Below are 21,635 nucleotides of genomic sequence, written 5' to 3' on the forward strand. Positions count from 1 at the left end.
GTAAATGTAAATGTGACCTAATAAAAGGTTTCCTATCTCCAGTCAACAGCAAATTACAAGGTTTGCCCAGCTATTAGTATATTCCTACATGCCGGATAACATTATAACATAATCAAATATTCAAAACACCTGCTCACTCTGGTATTTCCATAATAAAAACATTGGGACTGAGATTTTTTGTAGTGATCCCTTCTTCCATACTAAGTGTCCTATCAGGACATTACATTTATAAAATGAGTGTAAGAAAGTTCTTTATTAGTTACCATTCATCAACACTAGATAATCAATGTAAACGGATTACCATTTTTTGGGATAGTTATTTACTTTGAGTTTTATACCAACAACAAAACAGTATATTTATAAACAAAAGTAACTCTGGAGCCTGTATAACTTTGTTCTGATTTCAACAATTTAATAGAAAATTTAAGGAACTAATTTTATTGAATTTAAACGTTTTACACTTGCCATCGTACTTTAGAAATGTCCGTTTCATCTAAGCAACAAATAGCTTGAAATACTGAATTTATGATCATGCCATCTCTTTCAATATATTATGCCCATTTGATTTTGTTTTGCATTATTCCGATCACGTTTTGGCTTAATCCAAATGATGCTTATTCATAACAGTTCAGTTCCATTGTGCATTAAATGAGCACCCCAGGACATTAGGGTAGTCTTCTTTGAAGTTACTATTCTTTCATGTTGTTGAAATCATCACTTGATAGAAAATGCTGATTATATAAGAATTATGAGATGCTAATATGTTCCAACAGTTGTAGAAATTACAATGCTAATAATTTGTACAGTTCCTCAAAGGTTTTTTATTACCCATTTACATTTTAAATCCAAATATTTTGTCTGTTCACCTAATTAAATTAGTGTAATTCTTTCATCAATAGGTGCGCTGTTCACGTATTGTTCGAGTGGTAGGTTCTCCCACCAGTACAGAGCTGATTGTCATCTTGTTGTTCAATGCATACCCACCTCAAGGTCAGAGACGTGATTGGAATAGGTTGAGCAGCAGAAAATATATCGTTTCGAATAAACATCTGCAATTCTTAGCTTTTCTTTGCTGTAACCAAAACTTCAAAAAAAGGTTTTGATTTAAAAAAGCTAAATTATATAGCCATTGGTTAATTGAGGGTTTTGTATTTTCAGGTGAATACTAATCACCTTAATCTTGAGCCAGTTTAGTTTAAACCTATTTTATTTAAGCTCAATTGCATCGAAAGCCTTATTTGAAACGCTCTCCAGTCCGTTTCCTGGAACTATTGGGGCTCGAACCCACGACCTCCTGATTGATAGGCAGACACCATAACCACATCATACAGCCTATTTGAGTCTGTTTGCAAATATTCATTTGAGCTAGGTGCAAATAACAGAAAATGTGTGTGTACCAAGGAATTAGTTTAGGTCCAAATAACGTATACTCTAATAAATGGAAGAGCAAAGTCCGTTCTTTTTAATTTGATAACAACATTTCAGGCCCAAATTTCACAGTGTTCATTGTGGATCTGAGAGAGATGACACTGCGTGACTTCAGGAAAGAGCTGCCAGTGTCCGTGCAGGAGTACAACACCATGATGACAAAGACCATCATATCATGTGATGTGAGTGTTCATCTCACCTTGCCTTGCAGCAACTTCGGCAGTCATAATAGCCATTGTTTGAAATGGGAAATTCCTGTGGATAATTTTGTGCAATATGAGTTGTTCAACTCTTGATGAAAATGGAATATTCATGTAGTAAAATTTTCGGTCAGTTCAATGAGTAGTTAAAAAACGTTGAGGAAAATAAGATATTCTTGTAGTTCAATTATTTAAATTCAGATCTGTTTAACATGCAGTTTAAAACTTTAAAAGTTTGGGTTTATTCAAATGGCAGTCACAATATATGGGACGTATGCCCCCCAGGCCACATGACCTTACAATATTTTATACAAAATCGAATTTATGCCCTCTGGTACCTATGCCAACCTGTACTTATGCTACTCCGCTTACTTGCTACTTGAAAGCTTACCTTTTTGAAAGTTTTCCATTCCGAAAATTATGTTTCACAGTTTTACAAGTGACACATTAAATATATTATTTAAATGCTGAAAGAGATTTCCCAACTATTTGGAATGTTAAGGTATTTTTTCATACAAACACCTAATCAATTCCCTAATTTTCAAGAAATGTACCAAATGGTTTGTTCTTTGACACTAAATTAGTTTGCTGTTTCAATACATGTATTTGTATTCTTTGATAATTTTTAGATTTGGGATACACGTAGTGATTATCCTGTGTTTTTGAACCTCAGTAAAAGGTTAAGAGGATTTTAAATTTTTTGCCAACTCTCCTTTCAACATCACTTCAGTACTTACACATTTGTTTCTTACTACCATTCCAAATAAATCCATATTAACTTATCGAACCTTGATTTAATTTTGACTTATTATGAAAAATGATCTGTTGATAACATAGTACATTACTAAGTACATTACTATATTTTATGCCCCCGGATCGAAAGATCGGGGGTATATTGATAACATAGTACATTACTAAGTACATTACAAAGTACATTACTATATTTTTATGCCCCCGGATCGAAAGATCGGGGGTATATTGTTTTTGGCCTGTCTGTCTGTCATTCATTCATTCAATCATTCATTGTGTGTTTTCCAAAACTTTGTTAAAGTTTGCAATAACTTTTGCATTATTGAAGATATATATTAAGCAACTTGATATTTGGCATGCATGTGCATCTCATGGAGCTGCACATTTTGAGTGGTGAAAGGTCAAGATCATGCTTCAAGGTCAAAGGTCTAATATATGGCTTCAAAGTGGCGCAATAGGGTGCATCGTGTTTTTGTCAAGCACATTTCTTGTTTCCTGATGATATTTGGTTATGAAACTAACATGGCAATATGTATGCTTTTCTGTTCAGGTGACTCGAGTGTTGGGAACTTCAGGCTCTGACTATATATTCATCGTGTTAAACAATCGCATTCGCTGTATATCACTATTTTCGGGGCAGACTGTTGTCAGGAAAGGTCCATTACCAAGTGCTGATGATGAGCAGGAGGATGAAGAGGAAGACACTGGTGGGTGGGGCTTGGCTGAATGTAGTGAACTGTGGTTTAGTTTATTCATTTTTAGGTGCAGACACTGTCTTAGGAAAGGTTTGAAACTTACAAACTATGATGATAATGATGCAATGGAGAGTAAGAAACAAAAGGGCGTATGGGGTAGGTTGTAATATAGCTCATTGTGGGTTTGTAAATTTAACTGTTTTACTGAAATGATTGTAACAGGTGTTTTACTTGTTCAGCTTTATTTATAAACTAAACAAATCCATACCACCTTTAAACCAACATATAAATACTCAAAGAGAAAAAATATTTAAATTTCCTAGGATATCAATAGTCAGGGCATGATTTGACAGTCTCCGATGTGCTATATCCTTTTGGTTGGATACAATAATCAAAATATAAATAACTGTCATGTAGGGTTTTCTAATGAAATGCAAAACAATTTGATGTAGTTAAGTTTTATTTTTTTAAACATTAAAAAAATAAAATATGAACAAAATCTATTTCAAGCTTCTTAATTTATGTTTACATATCCATGGGTTGATTGATGTATTGCAAGTATGCGTGTAACTTTCCATTATAAATATTTTATTATCATGGCTGTATGACATCAGGTATGGACACACATGTATTTTATATATACAGATCGCTTCAACGGCTGTATTATTGATGAGACCCTTCTAGATCTGCCCCTATCCACAGACTGTACAGTGGTCAGCTTTGAAGGCCGAATACACCTGGTCCTGTTTGCAAGGGTAATTCTTACCAACATTTAACTTGTACAATAAATAACAACAAATGAGTTTACTGAATTTTGCATAATCTTGTATATGCCCCTCATTATTTGCAATATTAAGTATCCTGAAGATTTGAAACAAATCTACCAATATGTTAATTTATGTAGAAATTCCTATGTGTATCTGAATAGCCAAATGTTGGAACTAACGTTTGAGAATTAGTTTGTTTACACACCCACAAAGTTTGGGGCATTAGGCATTGCACTTGTCTGAGGCTCTATAACTACGTTTGTCGGTTTGTTTGCACAATTGTACCTCTTTATATAGGTACGTCCTGAAATGTTGTGTACTTTACCGCTCTTGAACTGGTCATTTTCACTCATACATTTACAGCTGAATGGTTACACCGGTAGTTTTATGAGATTTTAAAGGGAGGAATTTCGGCTCAACTAATTTAAGTATATTTATGCGTTTTGTAATGTGCTAGTAAGTATGAAATATATACATGTTTAAAGATGATGTTTTAATTAAGAAAAAAAATATTTTACTAACTGGTTTATTTGTATGTGTTGATACATGTTTTGACTTATCAGTGTCTTGGACACAATCAAGTTTTTGTTGAGATTCAATGTTTATGAGGTAGATACAGGAACTTCTATAAACAGTTTTAAAAAACATTAAATAACAATAAGTTATGAATTGTATTTCAGAAAATGTCCAAGATGTACATAGTCACGTTCACAGACAAAAACAATTATGTAGACAGACGGTCTCTGTGGAAGACGTATACAACAATGTAAGTGAATAATATCAGAATCAGAATCGTTTATTCAGACTTAAGCATTACAAGCTCATCGTCATTTACAATCGTATACAATAACAGCATGAAGTAAATACAAACAAAAATATACTCATTTCGAAGAAAGATCAATTTACAATATAAGGAGTAAACATGTTAATGTGTTTTAGTTTAGTTTAAACCTATTTATTTTAGCTCGATTGCGTCGAAAGCCTTAGACTTATATAAACGCTCTCGAGTCCGTTTCCTGGGCCTAGAACCAGTACTTGGTGTCTTTGGGGGAAATCTAAAGAACGCTCCCACGGTGGGGATCGAACCCGTGACCTCCCGGTCGCAAGGCGAACACCATATCCATTACACCACTGCGACCTTTAATGTGTTTTCGTGATAATGTTATAACATAATTTCAAACGTAGTTTAATAATTGCAGCACTAATTGTATTATTCTGCTACAATTTGCGCTTGTGAATAGAATTATTGTTTCAATCTTCATATGGAAGATATTACTCGTTTTTTTGTATGCATTTAAACCTTTGAGTCTTTTTAACAAGGAAAAATACATGAATATGAATTCGTATGATGGTCATATATAACCGCATAATCCAACTTTATATTTGAATGTTATTTTTCATTCGTAGTTAAATGAAATTTATACTTATCGGATAGGAATGCTGATACCTTTAAAGCTGTTTGTAATGAAAATCATATGTCGAAATGTGTTACGCTTACTTGTAGTTAAGTAATGTATTAGTGTTAATAATAGTTCTTTCCCCTTTGTTGACCACCTAAACGAAAAACGAAACTATAGTTGGTCTATAGGGATATTGCTCCTTAGTAAATATTAAAACAGTATCAGTTAGAGGGCAATCTTAGTTTTAAAAGTAAAATCTCCATCTATATACACTAGTCAATTTAATTTAAATTGTATCATACCCCAGCGTCGACCATCTATGCGAAAAAAGAAATATAGATGATCTAGGAGTATGTATACACAAAACTTTAAATATTTGATAAACAAATAAATATACAAACAGCACACAAACATACACAAACATGATACAGTGGTATGTATGCTGCAAGATTACTTTCGTAACAATTATACAATACATTAAGTATTTGAAAAATAAATAAAAGGAGAAGCAGCACAAAAATACACAAACATGATCCAAGGGTTTGTATGCGTCAAACTTACTTTCATACCAATTATACAATACATTAAATATTAGAAAAGCAAATAAAAACACATACAGCAAAAAGCATACATAAACCTGAATATTCAAAACGATTTGGGTGTATGAAAGCTTTGAGTGATGTGTAAATCACAGATTTTATAATTAAACTGTAGATATTAACGTTTCTCATAGTTGGAAAGCTTTTTGGCAGTATGTTGCTAGCTTTTTTAAAGTAGTTTTATTTTCGCTTTGCATAAGTAGAACATATTTAAGCATACTCGTGTGAGCATAGAAATATTTTTAAATATATTCTTTCCGAATATGGATATATATGGGGCACTTTAGGACAAAATGAAACTCGTCTTCTATATCATTTAGGTTACAGAGGGTGCATTTTCTATCTTAGCTAGGCACATTATTATGACGGCCGATTTCAATATTTAATTTGTGGGATGATAAATATAATTTGGCCAATACATTTCTGTATTTTGGATTTTCCAAATGGCTAATATATGCTGACTTTTCAAAATTAAGTTTTATTTCTCTATATTCATCTAGAGACGTTGAGTGTTCTAGTCCTGATCGCCAATCGCTAATAAAGATATCGCGAAGTCGGACTCTTAGCTTTGGGATGAATGTTTCTATTTTAACAGAGTTCGGATACATCCATATTTCATGTAAGCCCGAGGATTGAAGTATCAGACGCACTTTTGATGCCCAGTTTGAACGAAAATTGTTAGCATTTATGTTATTTAATTGTTCGTTTAAAACGGTATTTAAAATACAATTTTCTTGTTTGACTGTGTGTATATTTAAAAAGTATTTAACAATTCTAATGTATCTTTCGATATACAGTGGAAATCTAACCAGTTCGCTATACAATGCAAGAGTATTTGTAGAGGGTTTTACATTAAGGACCCATTTACAAAACTTTTTGTGTACTCTTTCTAAAGTTTCACCTTGATCGTAACCCAAAACTTCCGAGCAGTAATTTAATACTGATAGGACATACGCGTCAAAAAGGTTAAACATTATATTTATTGGTACTTTGTTATTGTTAATTAAAGACATAAGCGCATGTAAAGATCGCAATCCTTTCCCCGCAAGTGTTTTCATTGCTAGAGCGAATGACCCGCCGCTGGTAAACACAACCCCTAAGTAGTTGAAGGAGTTAACAATTTCTACCTCTTGATTATTATAAAACCATTTATTGGTAGCACCTACCCTCCCCCTTTTCGAAAGATCATTACTTTAGTTTTTTCGATGTTAACTGTTAAATTCCATCTTTGAATAAAGACTATTGAGAGAATTTTGCAGTCCATCTTTGGATTCAGGTACGAGCACTGCGTCGTCAGCAAATAGTAATAAGAAAATAGCGATTTGGTCAATATTTATACCTGCATCTATATTTTCCTGTAAGTGCATCTCAATATCATTTAGAAAGAAAAGCAGATCGGAGAGGTGATCTCCCCTGGAATAGTCCAATGTTGCTATTGAAAAAATTTGACAATGTTCCTAAATGTTTTACGCAAAGTTTAACTTCACTGTTCATAGAACGGAGCACGGATAATAATTTTCCGTCGATTCCTAAATGTATTAGTTTGTACCACAGTCTATTCCTATCTATGATGTCATATGCTTTACGATAATCCACAAAACAGCAATACAATGTTTTCTTATTACATATTTGTCTCTGTATCAATGAGTTTAAAATAAACACTGAGTCTATACAGCCATAATTGTTTTTAAATCCAAATTGAGCGTCCGTTAAAACCGAGTTTTCGTCAGCCCATAATTTAAGTTGCTCGTTCAATACTATAGTGAACAATTTAGAAAAACAGCTTGTTAGTGTAATTCCCCTATAATTATTTGGGTCGGATTGGTCACCTTTTTTATGAATGGGGATAATCATGCCCGAGGCCCAAGCACGGGGAAATGACTTTGAGTTCAGTATGTGATTAAAAAATGTGTTAAGCAGGCGGACTATTTGTGGTGCGCATACCTTAAAATATTCATACAGAACATTGTCAATCGATGATGGTTTATTAACACCAAGTTTCTTAATTGCTTTTAAAATTTCAGTGTCCGAGATTGGGCTATCTTGGCATTCAAATGTCGATCCAATATCTTGGTCATTATCAAACTGGCTAATAAAGTTTGAATAATCATCATTCGTTTGTGTGTCGCCACCAGACATGAGTGTATTAAAATAGTTTTTAAATTCTTCATTTGAAATATCATCTCCGGTTGCCGATTGTTTTCGCGATTTAATATTTTCCAAGATTCTTTCGGTGACTTTCGCCTTAGATCATTCATCTTACGACAGCGGGCATTATTATATGAATTTTTTGACTTTCGACATTGATATTAATAATACTAAATAAGTTATTTTATACAGTCACGTTATTTGAGTTTTGCTGAACTTGCAAAAGCATGTATTGCAAATGAAAATACAGCATAACAACATATATTGGTTAAAACAATTTCACAAATTAATTCATCATAAAAGTTACAAAATTAAAGATAATTTACTTTTTATGGAATTAACACATTAAATGTGATAGGAGCTGTTTCCCTGGAAAGTCCAAATGTTCACGTTTTGTTTTAATAGTTATGTATTATCATTCTTTATGTGTAAAACAATCATCAATATATTCATCAATACTTTAAGTACAGGTAATCATTATACAAAGAACATATAACTGAATTAAATGCTACAAACTACATCACCAAAACCATAAATTTTGAGTAGTATAAGCCATTCCACTTGTTTTTATAAAAAACCAAGGCTGATAATACAATCATCAGTCATCAAAAATCAATTTAAAATAATATGTCAAGATAATGCAATAACAAATTCTAAAAATGCAATTTATATGAACATAACAGCAAATCTTTTAAAGCTATAACAATCACCTATCACTAAAGTTATACAAGACTAAACACACACCATATTACCATCATAATACATGCACGGAATATTATACATTTTTCAATAATCAAAATGAAATTTATAATAGTTATCTTAATAAATGAGCATAATTATATATACATTTTTTATATAATTACCTGTTATTAAAATGCAATTGAAAGAACCAGCATCATAATAAATGACACCGAATTATGATGAAAGCAAGTATCTCTATATTTATGTTTTTGCTAAACTTTTGTTTGTATTTAATTACACGTATCAACAAAATTAAAAAATGTACAATTTTATAATAGATCAGAATATATTTGCAACAATATACACACATACAACGAAAGCCATATAATAATGGACTCAGTTAAATAAATTCATGGTGTAGAAGCAGACATGACTGGCTTCAGTCTAAAAGGTCATATAATGACAAAGAGAAAACACAATACAGGGGGTGGACATTTGTAATTTCCATTATTTGAATTAAGAATAAATATGACTATTAAGATACCATAAACAGTTATTTACTTTGGATGGCATTCATAATGGGTTAAGTTGGATTGCAAGTGTAACGGAAAAAAAATGTGTGCTCAAAAACAGTACAATAAATTGAAATACATGCAAACATATATTTTTATTTACCATATAGCATAACTCTGATTTAGCTTGGAAAGGTTTGAGTGAAGGTCAATGATGTGAAAATAAGAAAAGAAAATAGACCACTCTAAAACTTGATAACAATAGGAATCGTACTGTCCATCAGTCAGTTCAGTTGTCCTTCTGTCTATTCTAAAGCTAATCTGCATTTTATGCAAAACACCAAAAAATAAATATAATCGCCTAGTATGTTGAGACAGTTTGACGCATAAAAGAACAACATAAATTTACGAACCTCTATAGATCAAGGTTATTCCTTGGGGTCAAAAGTAGCAATACAACTCTTTATTATCCGAAAATGGCCAGTCTATTATCTTGCTTTAGTATGCATTCAAGAAATTTGAAACAGTTTTGCTCAAACGTAATTCTATATTACAATATGTGTCAGGCATAAAAAGACATTGCTGCCATAAACGTCAATACCATACTTACTTGAATGTCAAATTCATTGTCAGAATGATATTTTCTGCTCTCATATTTCCTAACAATTTAAAGATTTCAAAATAAGTAACCCAATTAACCACTATTAAATGTTGTGTCGAGCACAATCACAAACGTGCAACCTTAAAGCGGAGGTCATAGTAAGAAGTGGAAGGTCAAAGTACAGCAATTAGTTTCATAACTGTCTCACAATTTTCACAAAGCAGTATGTTTGGTATTAATAACCTTATGAACATCCAGAAATGTTTCCAGACCAAATCATCAGATTGTCCCACGTGAACTAAGAGTGAACACGAGTGATTGGCTAATGGACGACGTACAGCATGTGAGTGTGGCGGCACGCAAGATACTCCTACGTAAGGTGGATATGGAAATGAGGAAGGCTGGGCTTATCAGGGACCATCCACGCAGCATTAAACGAATCATGCTGTCAGACAAAGTGGAAAATTACAAGATACTTGATAAAACAGTAAGTTTAATTTGTGTTTTTTCCCCGAAAAATGTATGTAGAATTTCACTCTGTGCATGCCATTTACAAAAGGCTTGATAACTGTTTCTTACATGTTTTTGTGTTTTTTCTCCAGGTCACAGAGAGAGCCTTGCTGGACAAGGAAGCGGTGATGCAGAGACGGGCTGCAAGTCGAGCTGAGACTGCCAGCCCAAAAATAGACGAGGACGATAAATTCAAGTGATCTTGTTGCCTTAGTGATATCATATGAAATGCGATTCCTGTTCTATGGAGCCTGATACCATAGTGTTGTCATTTTAAATGTGCTTCGTCTAGGGATATTCTCGCATATTGATTTCATTAGGACCATACTCAGGCTTTAGTGACCTTGTTGTCATCGTGATGTCATTTAGACCAGGGTCTGGCTTTAATCACGCCGTTACCATAGTGATATTTTAGGGACATTGTTTCCACGTCAAGTCATCGAGATGGTGATTAGGTATTGGAAATGGACTATGATTCCGGATTAAGGGACCATGTTTCCACAGAAACGATATTGAGGTCGTGACTTAGTTTTAAGGGACCTTGTTTCCATGGTGATAACATCGAGTCTGTGATTCAGTTTTTATGACATTGTCATAAACACAAACAATGGAGGAGAGCTGATTTTATGTATTGTGATGTGTTTAAGGACAAAATAACTCCAAAAAGACAATATTTTGTAAAATCTGGTGCTTCTATGTCGTATTAAGCAAAACAGCTTAATCTGTTCATGATGTTTAATGTCCCCCGGTCTGTACTGGTGGACATATTGTTTTTGCCCTGTCTGTTTCTTGGTTTGTTTGTTTGAGTCAAACTTTAACATGGGCCATAACTTTTGCAATATTGAAGATAGAAACTTAATATTTGGCATGCATGTGTATATCATGCAGCTGCACATTTTGAGTAGTGAAAGGTCAAGGTCATCCTTCAAGGTCAAAGGTCAAATATATGGGGGGACATAGTGTTTCACAAACACATCTTGTTTCGTATTGTTTTTATATTGTTATGTGTACTTACGAAACAAAAGTATACTATTTTGTTTTATTTGAATTGATTTAGTTGCTATAAATGATGTGGAAATGCTAAACAATAAATGAACAATGTTCATTAATGTGATATCAACGTTTGTTGTATTATGTTAAATGTTATTCTTTCGTCATAAAAAACGAAATGTAAAACCAATGGTTGCGCATGGATCCATTACAATTTATTATTGAATAACTCGCCAACCATAATATTGTGTACATATTACATAATTAAGTATTTGAGCCGTGTTCTGTGAAAAGGGGTTTTAATGCATGTGCGTAAAGTGTCGTATCAGATGAGCCTGTGCAGTCCACACAGGCTAATAAAGGACGACACTTTCCGCATAAACTTGATTTTTGCTAAAAGAGACTTTCTTTCAACGACAAATATCATTAAAGCCGAAAGTGTCCTCCCTTATTAGCCTGTGAGGACTGCACAGGATAATCTGGAGAAAACACTTTACACACACGCAATATACCCCCTTTTCACAGAGCATGGCCCATTTGCTTAAAGCATGGTGGAATATAATTTCGTGAAACGTCATTCAAACGATGGGGCAATGTTCATGGAAATAATTTAAACTATGTAGTACTTAATAATAGCCCTGATTAAGACGATCTCAAAATTAATATTTCAGAATTTTCTAATTAGATCACTCACATGAACTTGGAAATGAACTCATTTTAACAAGGAAGACAAAAATGTAATATAAAACGGGCTAACAATGTTATGTGGTTTCGATTTTGATATATTAGAGTAATCCCATAAGCTAAAACATTATGCAAATGTCATGTAAAGACGATACTGTAAAAATGTAAAGCAATAATGTGCAACATTTATCAGACATTTCAAATGAATTCTCTATTTTTTGAAGTAGTGCATGGAATATAAATAAGTTTTCATATTTGACACCCAAACAATAGCACATAAAAAGCATAGTGAGTTGAGTAATACTTTAAAAAGTAAGGGATGCATTTAATTTAACAATATAAATACAATGAATAGTTGATATCTAATAAAAATGTTTTTCACTATGATCGTGAGTAATGATGCGTTGATCCAAACAAGCTCTGTTTTCAAAGGTTAAAACCGTTTAAATGAATTATTGAAGCTTGGTCAATACGTATGTTAGTTATTGACATTTTGTTTTACAATACACATATGTGTTATCCCGTTTAGTGTCAAAACCGTTCGTGTCCACTATGTATAAAGCAAAGAAGCACAAATAGTATGACGTATTTGAAAGAATCCAAAGTAGACATGCACATAAATATTTGTGTTAATAGAATATATACGCATACATGTGAACTACGTTAAGGGGCAAAATGAAACGATTCAATCAAACATTTGAGTTATATCCATGACTTAATAGTATGTATTTCATTTAAATAAATAAATAAAGTGGATACATTTTTAGGTGATTCACATTTTTGTACTTAAGTTAGTAAAATATCGGAATTCAGTTGTAGTTACGATAAAGATATACCTTTGGTAACTAAGAATAAAAGTTAAGCATTAGCTATACAATCATTTATTATAATACCGTAATTTTGCCTGACGTCTAGCCGATGATGGTCAAATTGTTGAAATGTTAAAACAATGCGTGAGCAAACAGCTAAATTCAAATCAGCAATTCAGCACAATGTGTGCATTTCTACATGGCATTTAAATATTATATTGTGTAAATGGCACGTAATTCTTCAAAATAATTATATGTCTACATTCCTTTTGTTAACGACTCTATTATGAATAATTCTGTCACTATTACTATTATTAGTACACACTTATTAAAATTATTTACATCAATGTATTTGTAACAGTCCTTTGATCAAACACATACTTCAACAAACCGTCAACTGCTGATCAATGATGAAGTTCAATGACCACATAGATAGCAGCTGATCTGTGATCACATTCTAGTTATTGAGTGTTGGTAGTATTTTATATAGCTGAAGTTTTTTGTCACCAATGACGCAGTTGGACACCGCCAGCCTAGTCCTATCCCTAGACACACATATGCTGCACGGGAACGTCATATTCACGGGGTATGTACACAGGAAGTCACCGTCTACAGTCAGGTGCACAACGGAGTGCATTTTGTTACTGCACACCATGACCGTATCACCTGGTCCGACACAGGCACCACGTGGTTCCTGTATGTTCCCATTAGTGACTGCTTTAGACGTGCCCTTCACGGTGTCGAACATGTACACTGTGTGAGCAAGCCTGTCAGTCAGCACTAACGTGTTCTTGGACTGAACATACGTACTAAAACTCTCACCTAATGTATACGTCTTCTGTGGAAACTCCACTTGCTGAAAGTCAGTCTCAACTCCGTCCACAGATATCATTCTAACATGACGGATATCATCGTACGTACTCACGACCATTTGTGTTGGCGTCTTGCAGGCAATAGATAAGAATGACGATGTTTTAATTTCCCTAGTCAGACTGATGACATTGTCTGAACTCACTGATAAAAAAAGTAAATATTCACAACCTGACACTACTATTTCACTATTAGACAAAACTGCTACATCGTGTGGCGATAACATGAACGTGTATGGTGTTCCGAGTCTCCTCAGCCCTTCGTTCAGTATCATACATTTCTTGTTAATGTTATCCAAAGCTACCAGTCTTCCGTCCGGCAGGAAGTCTAGTCCAGTGAGCAAAGGTTCGCGTTCATTATCTTCAGACTTCGGTAGATTCAATGACACGATCAGCTCCAGTGTGACTGGCCTCGACTGGGATAGTGAACTGATGGAACTGGGATTTCCTGAATACAAAGTGCAATATGGACTCACTATTTCCCGTTCAATTATATAAGTAACACGTGGGGTAGGTCAACGTACGACGCGCTTAAATTTCATGAGCTAATCACACTATTATCATAAATATTGAATGTGGTTTTGCAAGGATGTAGCTGACATTTCGATTGAATAGTGTTCGCATGTAAATCAACTAGTGTCGTGATGATGTATGGTAAAAGCATTTAATCATGCCATTCAATAATAATATGCAAGATGTAGTTATTTTTCATACTTAGAAGACTAATCGGCTTAAATGCGGCAGGTGCGAAAATCCAATAATTTAGCGTTTGCATCAAGACTATCAGGTAAGTGTTGAATGTATACAAGTTTATTTTGCGAGCTATCGACCAACGGAAACGGGATTCTTGACATATATATATATATATATATATATATATATATATATACATTAAGATAACTATCGATGCTTTATGAACTGGATCAATTCGTAACAAAATAACACTTTACGCTTGATGAAATGAATACCTGAGTCTATCGAATTCATACTTTATAAGTAATTTGCATGTGATCACAAAGTCGTTTTACTATTCACTTTTGTAAATTATTCGTTAATGTATTTCACGAATATCCATGGACAGTGTTGCTTAAGTTACAATATAGCTTGTGCATTCAGCACGCCGTAAAAGACGACATATTCTCGGCGAGGGCACCGATGCCTCATCCAAGACGACGTTTGGTTTGATAAGCTTTGTGTTAATTAAATAATGCATCCATTTGCAAGAAAATACTTTTTTATATAAATATGTCAAATTCAAGAGTTATTATATACATTCCGAGAGAATGCGAGTACAGCTCGAAACATGTATTTGTGAGGTAGTTTTTAAGGTTCATGTTGCTTTCTCTAAACAATAAAACCATTTTTATAGAATCGATATTTTTAAAGAAGTTCGTAGTAGTATTATAACAGATTCAACACACTGATGTGATTGGGGGTAGATACGCACCGTTCCACGCGATTTCAATTGTTCACCGACGCCGCCGTATGACCATAATAAGTTAAAGTTGCAAAATAGTCAGATCATACTGATTTACTAACGGCATACATATATTGCTAGTCAGATTCAGATACATAGCAACATGCGTTCATCCACACACAAAAGTACACGGAATTATACAATATACGTGCAGATGGTTCATTAACATTACTTTCCGTGTCCTGTTTAAACGGGTTTGACTTATTTCCGGATGAGACATGGGAATAATACAAGTACAGTTTGTTAAGAGTCGATGCATGTTGAGCTTAATGGTCTAACGTGTTTACTTTCATATCTGTAGGTCAGCTGCGAAAAATGTATTAAATATATACACAATATATTGTAATACTCGATGGAGGGATTATGCAACATCAAACTAGTTCCTATATAAAAATAAATCAAAAGAACTATCTTTATAAATGAAGGTTAATATGTTAAGATTGTAACTTCATATTGCTATGCTTTACAAAAACCAGAATTTTATTATCTAATTTTACATGGTTATAATAACGTATACAAAGTATTAATTTTAAAATAAATACCTTTTCGTTCCAAATTCACTGTCATTTCGTTGACATCTTTGGATACGTCTTCAACTGATGCATTCAACTCTTCTTCTGGGTGCTTACATTCGGCAACAATAGCGTCAGCATCGGATTTCAATTTTAACAAGGATTGTTTCAATCCGTGCAGCTGTGCTCTTTTTTGCCTTGAAATGCTGGCTATGTCATCCAATTTGTCACACTTCTCGTGTGCTATTCTACAGGTAGTACAGCAGAGCTTGAAATGATCTTCACAGTAAAACTCGAATCCTTTACCATGCTCCGAGCATTTGTCCATTCCATTCATGTCCACTACCACAGTAATATATATAGTAATAATAATACAAATAAAATCAAATTTAACGACTTTTATAAACAGCCATTTTCATAATAGACTAAGACGTTCCTGTATATTATGAGATACATTGGGTAGGTCGCTTGTGCCACATTGGATTGCTAAAGGATACTAAACATAAGGGTAGTGGTATTTAAACAATTTTGTTGATTTGCGTTATTATGAGCTCTTTATAATTTGAAATGTATTTAAAATAAAACATATTGAAAATAAATTTGGCTGAATTTTGGAATTGAACAGACATTTCTGCGTGGGAGTCGAAAACTTTATCCGAGACGCTAGTTAAAAATCTTGTAATTATGAACGTATCGCATGTAAGCTTGGTGCCTCCTAAAGTGTAATTGATTGGTAAATTACGACCGCGAGGTATTTTAGAAACAATCAAAGAGTTCCAAACCTCTGTAAAATAATGCGTTCAAACAAATCCTTGAAGTGTTTAGACAATGCATAAAAATGCATGACAATGTTGTTTTAAGCAATTCTTTTAAATACAAACTGGATTTAATTGGTATTTTCGCTATGTGTAATGTTCGTTATATGTGGCGGGCAGCTTTAAAACAATGCAAAATTCATGTAAAATTTACCTGGATTGACAAGCAAAAGTTGAACCACGCAGCTTGTACATTCATCAAAGAGATCAATGAACCGAATCTGTATTCTTTTATGCTTCGGCTGAAAGAAACACAATAGTATCATACAAATACAATATCTCACTCTGCAAATCACTACCGTTCTAGTGTCACTTATGCGGTACAATTGCCGTACCATAACATATATATTAATATAATTTCGGTTTTATATTGACTTTCACTCAGTTATGGTTTCTGACAATACAGAATTCTAAGGAGCTGAAAGTTAATTACGTGAAAATGTTTAACATGTAATACGAAGAAAAATGGCTTCTTCATGTACCTTAAACGGCCAACGTAAAATTGGTGGCGGTGAAAAGAAATCGAAGTATTTCACCTCCACCATATTCAAATGTACTTTAGACATATTACAAGAAATGGTTTTTGCAAAGAACATTTTCAACATGTTCAAAGTTCGTTGATCCCTCACTAATCACTATTCCTAAGAACTATTCTATTAAGATGTTTTATGGGCGACTTGACATTTTTAATTTTGTCATTGCTCTTTTCAATGTTCTCAACTGGTTGAAATTGTTTCTCAATGGATGGGAATGATTTCAGCTTAAGAACATTAGTAAACTTAGTCTGGAAAATATGGTTTTAATATGACCGCATTAACTGACTTGTGTTTGGGCATATACGTTTAAATGCCACCTCATTTATTCTTATTGAGTAGAACACCGAAATCATTTCATTGAAATTATTTTTTAAATTTACACAGCTGTTTACATATTTGTTTCTTCACACATCTCTGAATGTCACGTTTTTAAGCAAACCGGCTCATAGAAATGGACATGGTTAATGGAAGAAATAAGTGCATACAGCAATATGGTAACACTTATTGATATACCTTGTTCCATGTGCAGCCATGAATAAATAAAGACATGTTTGAAATGAAAACGGTTAACGCTTGTTCTGTGTCAGTGTCGCACTTATTCCTTTTATCTTGTAAATCCTTTATGAAACTCTCCATTTCAGTCAACTCAAATTCTTTCTGGAAAACACGCAAACATTTTGTTTGTAATTGACAATAATAATCAAGCATTCATGGTCTTTAACCTAATTTAATATATCATATTATCACATGATATACCCTGTTTCCCATGTAATACAACCATTACATATTTTTTTATATTACACATGTGTAATACAACATTTTTAAGCGTTTCCATTGGCTTAGTTTTCGTTTATTGACCAATCGCATTTTGTTATTTTGCTGAAATGACGTTGCAACGTCAAATGACGTCACGAAATGTAAACAACATTCGGGATTTATCATTATTTTGCGTATATATTTAATTAATTTGCTCATATAAAAGCATATGATAAAAATATCTGACACTCGTTGTCATATCATACCATATTTTATTAAACTCGTCCAGGAAATTCGTTAGTAAGCTCGCTTACTAAAGGCTCGCTTACTAACAAAATACCTGAAATCGTTTAATAAAATATGATATGACAACTCGTGCCAGATCCTATATATATATTACCTTTTCATGCATGTAATCCTTGACAGATTTACCATTTTTCAAGAAAAAACCGGACGGTTGATGACAATTGCCTGTCAGTGAGAATCGTAGCTTGCAGCACAACAAACGCTTCGAGTTCCAAGCAAGCACAAGTTTTTCTATGTTGTCTACTTCTTCACAACATTTGGCACCCGTATCATAAACAATGCACAAGCAATCAGCAATCTTGTTTGGATGTGACATTGACTTTTGATGCACATTAAGTTGTTCTCCCAATAAGTCTGCAATGTTTGAAATTAAACTTTTATGAAAACATAACTATAAGCGTGAACATTTTAATGCAAATTGTAAAGTTTTGTACACGCTTGATCACACAGATATTAGAAGTGGTATTTTTGAATTCACAATGTATATACGTTTGTTCCTTAAACAAAGGCAGTGTTTAAAAAAATTAACATCGAATCTAAAGAGAAACTAAAATAACTTTAATTATGGAAATATGAGACAGTACAGGTAACTTCAATTGATTTTCTAGGGTACAATAACACTGGCTGATAAATTAACTATTTGATACATCTGTAACGAATATAAATACAAGTGTATTTGCTAATTATATTGAAACTTCATAATTGTTATTGTACATAATTCAACTTTTATGCTTTAAAAAATATTAAATCAATGGTTACACAGGAATAGATCATTCACGGTTCTTGAACGCAAATGTGAGGTTTTGTAATTAAACTTATATTAACATTAATTTTAAAACGGAAAATCGTCGCTGTTCTTCAAAAACCGCGTAAGTACATTTTTACAACTTTTTAATAGGCAAAAAACATTTTTAAAATATAATAATTTAGATAGTCTAAAAAAGGAACAAATATTAAAGAGAAAACTGCGTATGTCCATTTTTAGAATTAAAATGACAACTACAGACTTTTATATTTTCATAAATAAAAAGTATGCCCATTTTGACTTAGACTATCTAAATTAATATATTTTAAAACTTCAAAAATAATTTTTACAAAGTTTTTTGAAAAGTTGGAAAAAATGACTTACGCAGTTTTTGCAGAAACAATTAGTGCACCAATGAGTGTTCAGGATTTTCTCACGTGCTCATAACTATGCCTTCCAATTGGATATGAAATCCAGTATTTTCACAGAAAATGACCCGTGAACCCGCCGTTCTTATAAAAACAAATAACAATTTGCGCCAAATTTAACTTACGCGGTTTTCAAAGAACAGCGACGAAATTCATTTCGCCCAGATAATATACGCTTGCATAAATCAAAATCACATAACAATATCGTCAATTACTCTATATGTTCAGCGGTTATCTATTCAAGCAAGCACAATTGCATGACTCAATATATAATCATTAAAAGAAAAATTAAACACTTGTTGATAAAGAACAGAAGCAACATTTATTGTCCGTTCGTTTCGTTTTTAAATTACAAATTTTAAATCTCTGGCCCAGACTTCTCAAATGTTCTTTAACAGGATTTACTTAAGCACCGTATTGTAAAATTGCAATGCAGTTAACAACATTTAACTGAGCTTTTCATTAAAATTTGATTTGAAATAAATAGTATAAATACTATTTTATGCAACACCTTCAGATTTTAAAAATAAAACAACTGCATTAACAATGGCTTTAGCTATTTTAACTGAAAACAGACTATTGTATTAACAATCGGACTGGTAATTACATTTTGATTCAGCAAGAAATCATACAACAGAAATGCATAAGTGTTAATTTTTCTTTATTATTAAACTTTAAATTTAGTAAACAGTATATCTTCTCCTACCAGCAAATCTCGGAAATAGAATCTTTTGTATCAGGACATCATAGTCGTTTACAGTTGTTGCCAAAACCTTGTATGGGTGGTTTGACGTAAACGGTGAAGGAAGTACAATGTCGAAACGAAATTCCACTTTGTATGAGTAATTGTAGGCAAGGCATTCATTTTCCCAATTAATTTTGATCAAGCTCTTTTCAGGTTCCATGTCATGCAGAAGTCCGCTTTGTCTGTGTATCTCAATGTAATGCGATAATGAATCAATTGTTATAAAGGGTCCATCTATGCGACATTCACAACGCGGCAAAGCACATTTGCCACCTGAAGCTTTCATCGTGAAAGCCTGTACCAACAACTTCGTAAAAGGACTTCCTTCGTTTCGTAAAGATTCTGCCGTATCCGTACTTGCAGTTGCGTTGAATTGAATGAGACGGTGTTCTTCTTTTACTTTGATTATTTCTGGCTGGCAACAGTCCACGAAAGCTATGACTTTTTCAACACTTGTACATTCTTGTATTTTTCTGTTAATGTGTTGCATGCTGACATATTCATTCATGCCAACTTTAAATCCGTCTTTGCCGTGGTGTCCTGAGTAGAGAAACACCAACGTGTGAACGTTCTGTCCCATAATCGTCTTAAATGCATCATTAATCCGGACTGACACAGGTTCTGTTGTTTGCGTTGCCGAATCAATTGTGATCACAGTGCTAGACATATAACATGATATACGTGCATTTAACTGATATATTTCACAGTAACAATTATGCATGCTCCAATAAAAGTTGGATGGGAAAGGTAGAAAGTGAAGATATAACGGTTTAATATTTTTATGAATTGGCTCTTATGTATTGACCCGTAGTGACCTTGACAGATGAGGCGAAAAGACGGGTGTTAAACGTGATACATTGAATTATGGTGGTTTACATTTACTGCAAATAATCTTAAATTATTGCAAAATTATTGCTGAGACAATACTTTCCTGAAGGACATGGAGATCAGGACGGCCACACTGACGCAAAGATACACAGATGCATAGACAGTGCAACTGTTATATGCCGCTTTTTTCAAATGAAGGCATATTAAATAATGAGCTTCTATTGTTCCTAAAAAGGCTTTGATGTCATACACCGTTTATATTTCTTCAAATATTTGCCATACATGAAATAGTTGAAATTGCTTTTACTGCTTACTTTAAAGTCTTAAGTGTTTAGATAGTCTTCAATACAGGAAAATAGAAAAGACAAACACTCGTCAAATACCATGCCTGTCTAGTTTACAAAAATGATTATACATATATATAAATTTATTTATTTATTTATTTATTTATATAAATATATTTATATATTTATTTATTAAATAATTTTATGGATTGAAAATCATTTTATCAAATTATTTACGCCAATCTTTTCAGACAGCATTTATACTTGTAACCATTACTTTTTATTTGAAACACGTTAAGGTAGGGTATTTGTGGCTTCACATTAATTTTAAATAACACGGAGTCCCACTGCTTTTAGAATATGTTAATAATGACATATGTTTCATTTAGATCAAATTATTAACAAAGAATTATTATTTTTAATGAACATAATGCTTAATATTGATAAGAAAAGGGACATTACCTTACACACATCGATGGTAGAACTTTCGATGATATAGCATGTGCAAACATCTTCACATCATTTCGAAACGAATTGTTGTCTTCGTCGAATCCAGCTAT

General features: G+C 33.1%; 1 protein-coding gene and 1 long non-coding RNA gene across 2 annotated transcripts in view; one reads left to right on the plus strand and one right to left on the minus strand.

Annotated features, from left to right (window-relative positions):
- The window catches only part of LOC127835487 (uncharacterized), a 199,048-nt gene that overhangs the window by 31,098 nt on the left and 146,315 nt on the right, over positions 1-21,635 (plus strand). The gene's annotated exons all lie outside the window — the stretch shown is intronic.
- Positions 17,497-20,228, minus strand: LOC127835124 (uncharacterized). Its single transcript, XR_008028365.1, has 3 exons — positions 19,925-20,228; positions 18,140-18,399; positions 17,497-17,640 (listed from the first exon to the last, which is right to left on the minus strand). It is a non-coding gene; the product is annotated as an uncharacterized LOC127835124 (long non-coding RNA).

This window comes from Dreissena polymorpha, chromosome 6 (assembly GCF_020536995.1).
Source record: "Dreissena polymorpha isolate Duluth1 chromosome 6, UMN_Dpol_1.0, whole genome shotgun sequence".
NCBI lineage: Eukaryota > Metazoa > Mollusca > Bivalvia > Myida > Dreissenidae > Dreissena > Dreissena polymorpha.